Below are 15,110 nucleotides of genomic sequence, written 5' to 3'. Positions count from 1 at the left end.
TATTACCTTGCAGGAATTCTTTGTGTGTTCTGGGTACTAGTCCTTCATCAGACGTACGACTTGCGAATATTTTCTCCCGGTCTACTTGTATTTGCATTTTCCTAGTGATGTCTGTTGATGCGCAAACATTTTGACTTTTTATTTATTTGTTTTTAAAGATTTTATTTATTTATTTAGAGAGAGAGAGAGAGAGAACACGAGTGGGCAGAGTGGCAGAGGGAGATGGAGAGAATCTCAAGCTGACTCCCAGCCGAGTGAGGAGCTGGACTCAGGGCTTGATCCCATAACCGTGGGATCACGACCTGAGCCGAAATCAAGAGACACTCAAACGACCCACCCAGGTGCCCTCGAAATGTTAACTTTTTAAATTAATATACATAATTCACATGCCATAAAATTCGTCCTTTAAAGTGTACAATTATATGGGTTTTTTTTAGAGAGGCAGTGGGGACGGGTAGAGGGAGAGGGAGAGAGAATCTCAGGCTCCTTGCAGGGCTTGATCTCATGACCTTGAGATCATGACCTGAACTGAAATAAAAAGTCAGACACTTGTCAACTGAGCCAACCCAGGTGCCCCCCTGTGGTGTTCAGCGTGGCCGCCAGGTCGTGCAACCACCGCCACTATCTAGTTCCATAACATTTCCAGCATCCCAAAAAGAAACCCCTTACTCATTAGCAGTCACTCCCATTCCTTCCTTTTCCCACCCCCTGAACCACTAATTTATATTCTGTCTCCATGGATTTGTTTATTCTAGACATTTCCTATAAATGGAAATTATACTTTCTGGGCCGATTGCGTTCTTGCAAGCGGGTTCCTAAAACCCGCCAGACTTTCTGCAAGAAGCCTGGCAAGCACCAACCCCACAGAGTGACACGGAACAAGGAAGGCGGAGGTTCTCTTTGCGCCCAGGGGAGGCGGCATTACGGCAGGAAGCAGTGGCTACGGTGGGCAGACTAAGTCAATTTTCTGTAAAAAAGGCTAAAACCACAAAGAGGATTGTGCTGAAGCTGGAATGTGTTGAGCCCAATTGCAGATCCAAGAGCGTGTGGCTATTAAGACGTGAGCATTTTGACCTGGGAGGGCCGAGTGATCCAGTCCTAAGCTTCATATTTTGTTATATTATGAAGAAAATAAAATCTTGAGATTATGTTTAAAAAAATCAGTGGAGTATTATAATATGTGGACTTCTGTTTCTGGCTGTTTTGCTTAGCATTTGCTCTCCAGGATCGCCCACACTGTCGTCGTATCAATACGCCGTTCCTTTTTATGGCTGAGTAATACTCCCCCATATGGATAGGTCACATGGTATTCATCACTCCTCCAATCGTGGGCATTGGGGGTCTGTACACTTTTTGCCAATGTGAATGCTGCTGTGAACATTAATGTGCAAGTTTTTGCATGCACAGATGTTTTCAATTCTCTTGCGTATGTACCTGGGCGTCGAATTGTGAGGCCGTGTTGTAACCCTCTGTTTAACTTTTTGATGGGACGCCCGGGTGGCCCAGCGGTTGAGCGTCTGCCTTCGGCTCAGGGCATGGTCCCGGGCCCCGGGATCGAGTCCCGCGTCGGGCTCCCTGCATGGAGCCTGCTTCTCCCTCGGCCTGGGTCTCTGTCTCTCTTGCTCTGTGTCTCATGAATAATAAATAAAATCTTAAAATAAAAATAAAAATAGTATCTTTAAGTGTAATGGCAATTTTGCCCTCATACCAAGGGCCCTAAAAAAGGAAGGAAGTCATCCAGTATCGTTAGAACTTTCTGTAGCACTTCAATCTAAAGAGGTTCTGGGGAGAAAAGCCGAGGGATTGGGTAACAGGCGGGGCGGATGAAGCAACGTGACCGCAGGGGCCTTGAAGCCAAAGTAAGTGTTCGGCGAGGCTGTGCGGCACAGGAGGCCGCCGGCGGGAAGGCAGCGCCTGGCACTTCCCGAGGACGGAAGGCCCAGACGCCGAGTATTCGGGGCTGGACTCTAGGTGAGATCCCTGGACTCAGACTGTGGCTGATACTTGGGAAGCCGAGGCCTCTGTGCCCCCCTTTGCGGTGCAGGGATGACAGCCAGGGCTGCTGTGTGCGGGGGAGGCAGCAGGGGTGCTGGGCGGTGGTGTGAGGGCGCTGGGCCCCGGCCTCTCCGCAGGCTGTGCTGGCCTGGACGCTCCCCCGAGGAAGGTGAATCACAAAACGGATGAACTTTTTTTTTTAAGATTTTATTTATTTGAGAGAGAGAGAGTGAGCGCACAACAGGGGGAGGGGCAGAGGGAGTAGCAGCCCCCCCGCAGAGCAGGGAGCCCCAGGACCCCAGGGGTCCCAATCTGAGCCAAAGGCAGGCACTCAACCCCTGAGCCCCCCAAGGTGCCCTCATCTATGACTTTAAAAAAAATCAGTATTATAGTTCTCAGGACTCTTGGTTTTGAGGGACAGAAATGTCCCTCAAATGTATTAACTCACATAAGTAAGGACTGGATGGAGGCAGCTTCAGGAACGGCTGGATCCAGACACTTAACTGATGTTATCACTCTGCCCCTACACACACACACACACACACACACGCGCACACACACACACACACAGAGGTATTTTGTCTTGTTACGAGTTGATTTCACTCTCTCTTGTGAAGGGAAATGTAGTCAAGGGAGCCCCAGGCTTACATACACTCTGGTCACCCCAGGAGGAGAATGACGTCTTCTTTCTCCTGGATTCAGCTTATAAAAATTACGGGAGACTCTAGGATGAGCTTGGCTGTAGACGCGTAGCCAGCCATTGGCTTGGGCAGGAGGGGAAACGTCGTGATTGACCAGGGTGGGACTGTCCCTTACGCCTTGGGGAGGGGGAATGTGTACTCCGTTTGTTGGGGAACCTTCTCCAATATGAGAGAGAACTGTCGTCAGGAGGAGGGAGCCGAGCCGACGGCCGATGCCCACGACAACCAGCTGCTCATCCCTCCCTCCCACTCCTCCCGGGGCCTGTTGTCCTCGTGCAGAGGGGGGCAGAGGCTCCAGCGGAGCACAAAGCAGATTTCCGGGCCAGACATAGATCCAGTTACCGGCTTTATAATGACTACGTGACCCGGAGGGCGCTTTAGGCCTCAGTGTGCCTTTACTTTCTCATCTACCCAATATTTTAGGATCGTTGTGAGGATGGAGACCACACAGGTCGAGTACCTGGCACGCAGGAGGTGCCAACAGTGGTACTACCTGAAACTTGTCTGTACTTGCCCGTCTCCTCCTCCCGGGCCATGAATTACCTTTAGGTAGAGCCTTGTTTTCGGTGCAATAAAATCCAGTTTTAAGAGCGTGTCGCAACTATGTCACAGACGTGTGCGTGTGCCAGGGTCGCCATGACAAGTACCAGAGACTACGTGACCTGAGTAACAGAGATTCATGTTTCAGAGTTCTGGAGGCTGAAAGTGGAGACGTTGGCAGGGTCGGTGTCATCTGAAGACTCCGTCTTCGGCTGGTGGGCGGCGGCCTTGTCTGCGTTCCTGGGGTCCTCCCTGTGTGTCTGTGTCCTCTCCCCTTCCCGTGAGGACCCCCAGCATCCTGAATCGGGGCCCACCTGATGACCTCACCGTCTGAGGGGCCCGTCTCCAAACAGTCGCTTTTCGGCGTTCGGGAGCTCAGGACTCCACATGTGAATTTGGGGGGGGGGGGACACAATTCAGACCATCACGATTCATTTCTGCCCAACGAGGCGGCATCAGGAGGACGACAGGGACCCCGGGTGCTGCAGCGGTTTAGCCCTTTGGCCCAGGGCGCGATCCTGGAGTCCCGGGATCGAGTCCCACGTCGGGCTCCCTGCATGGAGCCTGCTTCTCCCTCTGCCTGTGTCTCTGCCTCTCTCTCTCTCTGTGACTATCATGAATAAGTAAAAATTAAAAAAAAAAAAAAAAAAAAGAGGAGGAGGAGGACACGGAGAGGAGGCACGTAGGGTCAGGCAGGTTTGGGGCTGCGCCGGCGAGTCCCGCCCTTCTCAGCCCCGGCTTCAGGCTTCACCCCGGGCCCTCCCCTCCCTTCCTCGGCTCCTCTCCCGGACTCCCCTGGATTCCATCTCAGGAGCCCAATTACCAGGAAGGCGAAGCAAGCGGGTCCGCAGGGGCGCGCACGGGCGGGGCCTCCCGGGCAGGAGCTGGGCCTAGACCCGGGGACCCCGCCCGCCCCCCTGCTCCGCATCCCCCCCCGAGTGCCCTCAGGCGGGACCAGGGCCGCCCTCCCGGCGTCTGGGCTCAGAGGGGCCCCGGTCCCGACCTGGCCGCCTCACCCCTGCAGGCGCCGGGAGAGCCGGTCCGACGGGCCGCAGGACCCCGGGGCCGCGCAGGTGTCAGGTGCGCCGGGGCCTCCTGCGGGGGCGCTCGGAGCCGGGCCTGGTCCCGCGGGGCGTGGGCTGCGGGGGGGGCGGGGCCCGCAGCGCCCTCCCCCCCCACTCGGCACACCCCGCAGGTGCCCCCAGCTCCGCGGCCCGGGGCCCAGGGCGGTGCCGTCCCAGGCCGGCAGGTGCGCGGGGACCCGGGCCGGCGGGCGCAGCGGGCTGGTGGGGGTCACGCGGCCCCGAGCCCCCGCAGGCTCAGAGGTCTCCGGCCCGACCGGCAGCGCCGGCCCTGGGCGCCGTCCCGGGAGCTCCCGCGGGGCGAGGACGGGGCGGGGAGGCCGCCGCACGGGCCGGTGTCTCCCGGGGCCGCGCGCAGGGACGTGGCGCTCCGGGGGGCGGTGCTGCTCGTCCCGCAGCGGGTTCCCCCTGCCAGGCAGCCGGGCCGCCCTGCGTCCTCCCCTGCGGGGCGTGCGTGCGCGTGTGCGCGTGTGCGTGTGTCTGCGCGCGTGTACGTACGTGCCCATGTGCCTGTCCCTGTGCGTGCGCACGCATGTGCGTCTGCGCATGTGTCTGTGTGCGCATGTGTGTGTGCGCGTGTGCGCGTGCATGCGCCTGTATGTATGCGTCTGCGTGCGTGTGCGCGTGTGTGCGTGTCTGTGCGTGTGCATGTCTGTGTCTGCGCGCCCGTGTGCGTGTGCGCGTGCCTGTGTGCGTGTACGTGCGTGTCTGTGTGCGTGTGCGCGTGTCTGTGCGCGTGTCCGTGCGTGCCTGTGTGCGTGTACGTGCGTGCCTGTGTGCGTGTGCGCGTGTCTGTGCGCGTGTACGTGCGTGTCTGTGTGCGTGTGCACGTCTGCGTGTGCACGTCTGTGTGTGCGTGCCTGTCTGTGTGCGTCTCTCTGTGCACGTGTGCGTCTGCGTGCGCGTCTGCGTACGTGTGCGTGTGCATGTCTGTGCGCGCCCGTGTGCGCCCGTGTGCGTGTGCGCGTGTCTGTGCGCGTGTGTGCGCGTGCGAGCCGCGCCGCGGAGCCTCGGGAGCCCGGCGGCCGAGGAGGAGCGGGGCGGAGCGGGGAGCCCCGGGCGGTGCGGACGGAGCGGGCGGAGCGGGGCGAGCGGCTGCGGGGAGGCGGCGCGGCCCGCGGAGCCGAGCGGCGGCCGAGAGCCGAGCGGCGCGTCCTCCCGGAGCTGACGCGGGTCCTTCCTGGAAGCCCGCGAAGGCCCGGGGCGTCCGTGCGTCCTTCCCCTCGGCCCGCGCCCCGCGACCGCCCCCTCCCGGCGCTCGGCTCGGCTCCGCTCGGCTCCGCTCGGCTCCGCTCGGGCTCCGTCGGCCCTTGGCCGTGACCCCGTCGGGGCCCTGCTCCGCGCCGGCCGTGGGGCCTGCGGACGTTCTCTCCTGTGACCCGGGGCGTGACCCGGGCCGGATCGAGTCCCGCGGGGGGCTCCTGCGGGCCCGCTGCTCCCTCGGCCTCTCTCTCTCATGAATAAATAAAATATCTGAAAAAAAATTCTCTCTCTCCTCTCCCTCGGCCCCTCCCCTGTCTCCCTCTCTCTCTCTCTCTCTCTCTCTCAAAATAAATAAAATAAAAAGCCTTTACGGAAAGCCAAACCGGAGACGCCATCCCTAACAGCCGCCCTTCGGTTCTTCTTCAGGAGAGCGTCGGTAGGTCCCATGGCTTTTCTGAATTTTAATTTCTGGCCACAGCAACTTCCTGCAAGATACATCCACGAAGGCAAGGAAAACAAAGGCGATAATGAACTACCGGGACTTCATCAATATAAAAGGCATCTGCACAGCAAAGGGAACAGTCACCAAAACTGAAAGAACCGACAGGACGGGAGAAGATATTTGCAAACGACACATCAGAGAAAGGGCTGGTGTCCAACATCTACAAAGAACTGATTAAACTCAACAGCAAAGAAACAATCCAATCATGATATGGGCAAAAGACATGAACAGAAATGTCACCGAGGAAGACACAGACATGGCCAACAAGCGCGTGAGAAAATGCTCCGCCTCCCTGGCCATCAGGGAAATACAGACCAAAACCACGATGAGGGCAGCCCAGGTGGCTTCACAGTGTAGTGCTGCCTTCAGCCCAGGGCGTGACCCCGGGGTCCCAGGATCGAGTCCCACCCAGGGCTCCCTGCATGGAGCCTGCTTCTTCCTCTGCCTCTCTCTTTCTCTCATTTTGTCTCTCTCTGTACAAAACAAAACCACAATGAGATCCCAACTCACCCCAGTGAGAATGGGGGAAATTAACAAGGCAGGAAACCACACATGTAGGAGAGGATGTGGAGAGGGGAACCCTCCTGCACTGTGGGTGGGAAGGTGACCTGGTGCAGCCCCTCTGGAAAACTCTTTTAACTCCTCAAAGAGTTAAAAATAGACCTGCCCTACGACCCAGCAATGGCACTGCTGGGGATTTACCCCAAAGATACGGATGCAGTGAAACACTGGGGCACCTGCACCCCAGTGTCTATAGCAGCAATGTCCACAGTAGCCAAACTGTGGAAGGAGCCTCAGTGTCCATTGAATTTTAATTTCTTCATTCATAGGATGGAAATAAAAATACAGCCTCCTTGCCTTTTGTGGATACAGATGAAAAGGCCCAGAATGTTTTAAGCATTGCAAATGTGTTACATTTTTCTAGAGTTTCCCACTTGGATTCAGTTAGGATCATGCCTGGTATGGTTGCCTCCCCTAGGCTGAGAGGAAAAATGCCACCATTAACCTTTAATTATTCACCGCAAATCCCAAGGAAAAGTCCTTGGCCCAAGTCCTAATGGAGCTATTAAAGCTACTTCCTACTCAGAACTTCAAAGCTGGTAATAAGATGGTTTAGATAACCTAGTACTGGGCAGCCTGGGTGGCTCAGTGGTTTAGCGCCGCCTTCAGTCCTGGGCGTTGATCCTGGAGACTTGGGATCGAATCCCATGTCAGGCTCCCTGCATGGAGCCTGCTTCTCCCTCTGCCTGTGCCTCTGGGTCCCTCATGAATAAATAAAATCTTTAATAAATAAATAACCTAGTACTTTTTTCTATTGCTCTTCTCCATAGACTATGAAGGACCAAGAGTGAACCTTCCCTACTAATGCATGTTGGGAAGGTGCCAAACTTCTTCACCTTCTTGTTTTCTTGGTTTACTTTTTCATCCTACTGTTCTCACTTGCTTGTATTGCTGGGGGGTGTATGCACGCACATGTACACGTGTGTGTAGGAATGCATGTGCGTGGTCTGTTTAGAGGAAGACAGACTTTGGAAGCACAGAATGGTACCATATGGTGTGTAACACCTCCCCCCACACACACCTGAAACACACACCCCAGGAAAAGGAAAGACCGAGAGAATAAACAAGAAAGAAGTGAAAATAAATTGAGACAAAACAGGCAACACAAAAAAGCCTATGTACAAAAGCCGAGTCTTTCCTTTTCTCAATTTCATGTTCTCCTTTTTCCTTTTTTTTTTTTACTGAATTCAGGATTTTTTCCTTCTCACTTCTATAGGTCTCTTTTCTCTCTGTGTGCTCTTATTAACTCAACCTCATTAACACTTCCAAAACCAGAAGTCATCATCCTGACACCATTTGCTGCACTCAAGTCCTACTTCTCTCTCTGAATGGATCCCCCATCGGTTCTCAGGTTCCACTTTGGATCAGCTGCCCAAGTTAAAACAAACAAACAAACAAACAAAAACAACTCAGAATCATTCCTTATTTTTAAAATTTGCTTTATCGAGATCTAACTTATATATGACAAAACGTCACCCATTTTAAGTGTATGGTTTAATGAATTTTTAAATAAACGTGTACAGTCAAATAACCACCACTATAATCGACATAATGATTATGTTTAATATGTTCATCATTCCAGAAAGTTTTCTTTCTATCACCACATTTTTGCCTTTCCTAGAATGTCATATAAATGGAATTAAATGGTGGGTAGCTTTTTGTGCCCGGCTTCTCTTGTCAGACACTGCTTTTTAAATTTGCCTATGTTGTTGCATGGATTGGTAGTTCATTCATTTTTATTGCTGAGAAACATTGCACTGTACAGAAAAATTGCAATTGTTTGTGTATCCACTTACCTGTTGATAGACATGTGCATTGTTCTCAGTTAGGGGTTATTATAAATGAAGTGTTATGAGTGTTCACATATAGCTCTTTGTGTGGACATGTATTCTCACTTCTCTTGGGAGTAGAACTTTTTTCATTTCTAGGAAGAGAATTGTCGGGTTGGATGGTAAGTGTAGTTGAACCCTTGTAAGAAATGAATAAACTGCTTTCCAAAGAGGGTGCATCATTTCCATCCCCACCACCAGCAATATATGAGACTTCCAGTTGCTCCATATCATTATCAATACTTTGTACTGTCCGTTTCTTTAAATTTTAGCCATTTTTGTGGATGTGTAGTATTGCCTCCTTGTCCTTTTATATTTCTCAGATGACTAATATTGTTGAACATATTTTCATGTGTTTATTTGCCTTAAGTATAACTTCTTCGGTAAACTGTCCCACATTCTCTGCCCACTTAAACATTGGGTTGTTTGTTTTCTTATTGATTTTGTAAGAACTCTTTACGTATTCTGGATATAAGTCCTCTATCAGATACATATTTTGCCTATAGAAAGAACCTGAAATTCGAAGAGAAACGGACGAGGTTTTCCTAACAACGTTAGGTACAGTTATGATGAAACTGGAAACAAGTTACAATCTAATAAAAGGGAAACTTTCCATGTCTTTATAATGTAAAGGAATATTTTACAGTCATTTAATAGTAAAAATTTAAAGATTTGGAGACATGCTTTTGATATAATTTTAAGCAGAAAATAAAATTATGTATAATATCAGCCATGCATGAAAAAAGCCTCAAAGTATATTATACGCTGAAATAATAAGAATCGTAATACCTAAGAGGTACAACGATGTCTGGTGTTTAAATTTTCTATACATTTCTATAGTTTTCAAGATTTATACAGCAAGCATGCCTTAGTTAAAAATGGAAAAGCATCTCATAAAAAAAAGTACATGGCTCAGCAGTAGTTGATGCTTCCTTTACAGGCTCACTTGATTTGTGATACATTAGTAACCAAGTGAGTTAGCTAATTCCTTAACAGACCACCCCAAAGCTTTTTTTTGTTTGTTTGTTTGTTTATGATAGTCACAGAGAAAGAGAGAGAGAGAGAGGCAGAGACACAGGCAGAGGGAGGAGAAGCAGGCTCCATGCACCGGGAGCCCGACGTGGGATTCGATCCCGGGTCTTCAGGATCGCTCCCTGGGCCAACGGAAGGCGCCAAACCGCTGCGCCACCCAGGGATCCCTATTTTATTTTTATTTTTTATTTTTTATTTTTTTTTAAAGGATTTATTCATTTTATTGGAGAGAGAGAGTGACAGAGATAGTGAGAGAGAGTATGAGTGGGGAAGAGAGGGAGAAGCAGGCCCCTCGCTGAGCAGCGAGCGCAACTGGGGGCTGCATCCCAGGACCCCAGGATCTTGACCTGAGCTGAAGGCAGATGCTCAACTCCCTGAGCCCCTCTGGCGCCCCCAGACATGACTTCAATACTTAGAAGACAGAGTATCTGTGTTTCAGTCAGTAGAGAATGAGACCAAAGAGACACGGACTCAGAGAGCTGGAGGGAAAGCAGTGTGGGCAGAGAAGAGGCTTGGGTTGAAGAAAATAGTGGAGCTAACAAGAGGATGATTGGGAGAGAAAGAGGAGGAGAGAACAGAGAATGGAAGCAACCAGGCTTCCGGACTGAGAAAGGTCCGACTTTGAATCAGAACTTTGTAGATACATTTTGCACCTGCGAAGTCTTAGCCTGCAAGTAATCGGTGACCTTTTACTCATTTTCATTTCTCGTTCTGAAGTTATTTGTTCTCTTATGAACACTGGAAAGAAAGTACATTTACTACTGGGTTTATTGAGAGGAAAGAACTCCGATGTCCCTGTAGGGATTACTCTCGGAAGAAGGCAATTTCCTAAGGTAAAATATCTCGAGAAGGTCAGTGATTCGGCTGATAGCAGAGATATTTTTGAACCTGGTCAATTCTTTTTCCTAAGGCAGGCACAGCATATATGTTGGCTGATGAGTCATCCATGAAACCAAGAAATAACATTCAAATGATTACTCAGAAGATCCAGTAGAGGTTTGTTTTTTGGTAGCCAACAAAGTCGATTTTTTTCTTTGAAGCTTGATAAGATGGAAATGCAAAGGGCCAAGAATAACCCACACAATGTGAAGAAGAACCAAGTGGGAGGACTTCCTTTACGGGATATTTACATGCACTATAAATAATTTTGGCACAAGGATGGACATAATGACCAGTGAAATAGAAGTCTGGAAGGAGATCCATGTGTATGTGGATATTTTATTTATGACAAAAAAAAAAAAAAGGCACTGCAAAGCAGTAAAGAAAATATAATTTTTTCAATAAATGGTGCTGGGACAATTGGATAATTATTAGGGGAAACTTGACCCTTACCTTACATCACACCTAAAAATTCATTCTACACATATCATAGACAAAAAATGTAAAAGGCAAAATAAAGCTTCTAGAGGACAATATTAAACAAAAGCTTCGTGACTTCAAGGTAGGGAAAGATGATTTAATAAGTACTAGCCATATAGAAAAGATTGATATATTTGAGTACATTAAAATTCAAAACCTCATTAAAGGTAAGGAAAGATTTTTAAAGATTTTTTTTTTTTGAGAGTGTGTGCATATGCACGACAGCAGTGGGGAGGTGGGGGAGGTGCAGAAAGAGAAGACTCTTAAGCAGGCTCCATGCTCAGTGCAGAGCCCTACATGGGGCTTGATCTCACAATCCTGAAATCATGACCTGAGTGAAAATCAAGAGTCAGACACTCAACCAACTGAGCCAGGCAGGCACCATGGAAAGATTTTTAAAATAGGACACAAAAGAACTAATTATAAAGAAAAAGACGGGTAAATTTGACATTTATTTAACATTAAAATTTAATATTAGTATTATGAATGTCTACTCATTAAAAGATACAGAATGTGGAGAAGATATCTGCAACACCTATCACATACAAAGAGGTCAAGAATGGGATACATAAAGAAATTCTACAAACCAGGGGCACCCGGTGGGGCTCAGGGGTTGAGCGGCTGCCTTTGGACCAGGGCGTGACCCCGGGGTCCCGGGATCGAGTCCCACATCCGGCTCCCCACAGGGAACCTGCTTCTCCCACGACCTGTGTCTCTGCCTCTCTCTTTCTCTCTCTGTCTCTCATGAATAAATAAATAAATGAAATCTTAAAAAAAAATTCTACAAATCAGTAAGAAACGACAGACAGCCAACCCAAAAGAAAAGTCAGCAAAAGACTTGCACAGATACTTTTTAGGGGGAGAAAGGATATCCGGGGATAACAGACATATGAAACGATACCTAATCACTAATAATCAGGGCAATGCAAAATCCATAACCAGACACCATTGTATACCCACCAGAATGGCTAAAACTAAAAGACCAAACCTGCCAAGTGTTGGTGAGGATGTGGACAAGAAACATTCATATGCTGCTAGAGGAGTGTAGATTAGTATGACACTGAGAAAATTCTGGGTAGTATCTAATAAAATCGAAGTTATACATAACCTATGTCAGTTATAAATAAGAGTATCATTTACAGGAAGTACACCCAACAAAAACCCGCGTACATATCCTCTAGGAGACATACACAGGAATGATCACAGCAGCTCTGCTTGTAAGCATCTCGGTCTGGAAACCGCCTCAAAGTCCATCAACAGATGAATGAAGACAGAAATAGCGGGATATTCATACAATACAAAGTGTTATTAAGCAAAGTAAAGGAATAGCAAGAGCTACACACAATAACCTGTGTGAATCTTAAAAACACATTGTTGCATAAAAGAGGCTAGATCGGGGATCCCCGGGTGGCTCAGCGGTTCGGCGCCTGCCCCCGGGGCGCGATCCTAGAGTCCCGGGATCGAGTCCCGCATCGGGCTCCCGGCGTGGAGCCTGCTTCTCCCTCCTCCTGTGTCTCTGCCTCTCTCTCTCTATCTGTGTCTATCATAAATAAATAAATCTTAAAAAAAAAAAAAAAGAGGCTAGATCCACAAGAACATGTATGGCATGATTCCATTTATATAAATACAGGCAAAAAAAAATTTACTACTTAGGGTTCCATGCTTAGGAGATAAAACTATAAAGAAAGGCAAGAAAAGAGTTATTCCAGAAGTTAAGGTAATAATTATCTTTGAAAAGTAGTGATTACAGGCAATCACTTTGGGGATTTCTGGCGTGTTGGCAACGTTGTCACTCTCGGCCTGGGTGTCGCTTTGTGACATGTCATCAAGTTGTTGTTTAAACTTCACCGTTTGTGTTTCAGACAAGCCCAAGAAGAAAAGGCGAGGAAGCCAACAGCCATAGAGGACGGGAGCCACAGACCTGTTTCCTGAGAGGAACCTGACCCTGGGACCCTATGCTTAGATTCTAACAAACTTTCGGGGAACAAATACCTCCCATCCTATACAACGGTTCCTGTGCCAGCATGATCTGATAACAGAGCTAAATAAAACACAACTTAAGCTCACTTATGAAAAGATGCCAGCATTCTAAATAAAGCACAGTTGACCCTTGAACAACATGGGCTTGAACTGCCTGGATCCACTCATTCAGGAGTCGTTTTCTTTTTTTTTTTTAATTTTTTAAATGATTTTATTTATTTATTCATTGAGAGACACAGAGAGAGGCAGAGACCCAGGCAGAGGGAGAAGCAGATTCCATGCAGGGAGCCTGATGTGGGACTCGATCCTGGGTCTCCAGGATCACGCCCTGGGCCAAAGGCAGCGCTAAACCTCTGAGCCCCCCGGGCTGCCCAAGGAGTCATTTTCAATGAATATGCGTACAGTACTGTAAAGGTGTTTTCTCTTCCTTATGATTTTTAAAAATGATTTTCTTTTCCCGACCTTACTTCATTGAAGGAATACAACATCTCATACGTACAACATTCACAATATGTGTTAATGGACTATTTATGTTACTGGCGAGGTTTCCAGTGAACAGTAAGCTAAGTTAGTAACTAGCTAAGGTTTTGGGGGGCCCAAAAATTATACGCAGACTTTCAACTGCACAGAGGTTGGCAACCCTGTTTCCCTGTTGTTCAAGGGTCAACTCTACTAGTAAGTCAGATCATGCAATTCATCAACAGAATAATAATTATGCCCGAGCAAGATTTATCCCAGGAATGAAAAGATGTTTCAACACCAAAATATCTAGAATGTAATTCATTGGAAAAGCAAAATAAAAGAGAAAGATGATATGATCACTCACTCAGTAGGTGACACAGAAGTAAACATCCACACCACACATAAATGGGGTATTATCCCCGTTTATGAGATATTATTCAGCCATGAAAAAGAATGATGTACTGATACATGGAACCTTGAAAACGTTATGCTAAGTGAAAGAAGCCATACACAGAAGGCCACAAATTGTATGGTTTTATTTATGTGAAATTTCCACAGTAGGCAGATCCATTGAAACATAATCTTCCTTTACCTGTAAAAACAAACAAACCAAAAAAAACCAATAAAACACACACCTCAAGCAGGTGTCATGCCAGAAATGCAAGTATGGACCATTATAGGGGTTGGTTTTAACATGCCATGATATCAACAGAGCAGAGGAGAAAAACAGCACAATCATCTCAGGATGAAATGCCACTTAGCCAGACAGAACATCCACTCCTGCTTAAACAAACAAACCGAAATCAAAACAAAACCCAGGGGATCCCTGGGTGGCTCAGCGGTTTGGTGCCTGCCTTTGGCCCAGGGCATGATCCTGGAGACCCGGGATCGAGTCCCACGTCGGGCTCCCGGTGCATGGAGCCTGCTTCTCCCTCTGCCTGGGTCTCTGCCTCTCTCTCTCTCTCAGTCTGTGTCTCTCATGAATAAATAAATAAAATATTAAAAAAAAAAAAACAGAATATCTTAGTATCTTAGGAATAGCTAGATTTTTTTCTGCCATCATAAAAATCTGGCATCATACTTTAATTTCCATTAAAATAAGGAAGAAGACATCATCATGCCTTAATAATGTTCTGAAAATCTTAACCAGCAGAATTAAGGAACAATTTTAAAAGGTAAAGTGCTTCTTGAGTTGTTCTTCTTTTTTTTAATGGAGGGGAGGGGGACCAAGTGGGAGGGAGAGAGAGCATCTTAAGCAGACTCCAGCTCGGCAGGGAGCCTGATGTGTGGCTCCATCTCATGAGCCTAAGATCATGACCTGGGCTGAAACCAAGAGTCGGTGGCCTGAGGTAAAGTACCACTTAAGGTAAGAAAGATCTAGTATTTGAAATGATATTAAAGAATAACTGGAGGGGTACCTGGCTGGCTTAGTCAGTGCACCGTGTAAACTCAGGGTTGCGAGTTCAAGCCCCATGTTGGGCATGGAGCCTAGCTAAAAAACAAAAAAAGAATAGCTAGAAACCTGAAGACAATAGGTCAAGGAAATACTAGAAAGCTGTGGGAAGTTGCAAGAATCGTTATGCTATTTTGCAGCTCTTCTCAGAAGTGGAGTTTATTTCTCCACATTTTGAATCTGAGTTGGACCATTGACTTCCTTAGATTAGTAAACGCGATGCAAGCAGGAACTTGCAGAGTGCTTGTGCAATGGAACTCGCCCTCTTTTATGACCGTTTTAAGGAACTTCGATACCACTACTCTTTTAAAAAAATTTAAATTCAATTAGCTAACATATAAACCCAGTGCTCCTCACATCATATGCCCTCCTTAATGCCCATCACCCAATTACCCCATCCTCCCCCCTGCC

The sequence above is a fragment of the Vulpes lagopus genome, chromosome 5 (assembly GCF_018345385.1).
Source record: "Vulpes lagopus strain Blue_001 chromosome 5, ASM1834538v1, whole genome shotgun sequence".
In the NCBI taxonomy this organism is placed as follows: domain Eukaryota; kingdom Metazoa; phylum Chordata; class Mammalia; order Carnivora; family Canidae; genus Vulpes; species Vulpes lagopus.
This window is presented reverse-complemented; position numbering follows the sequence as displayed.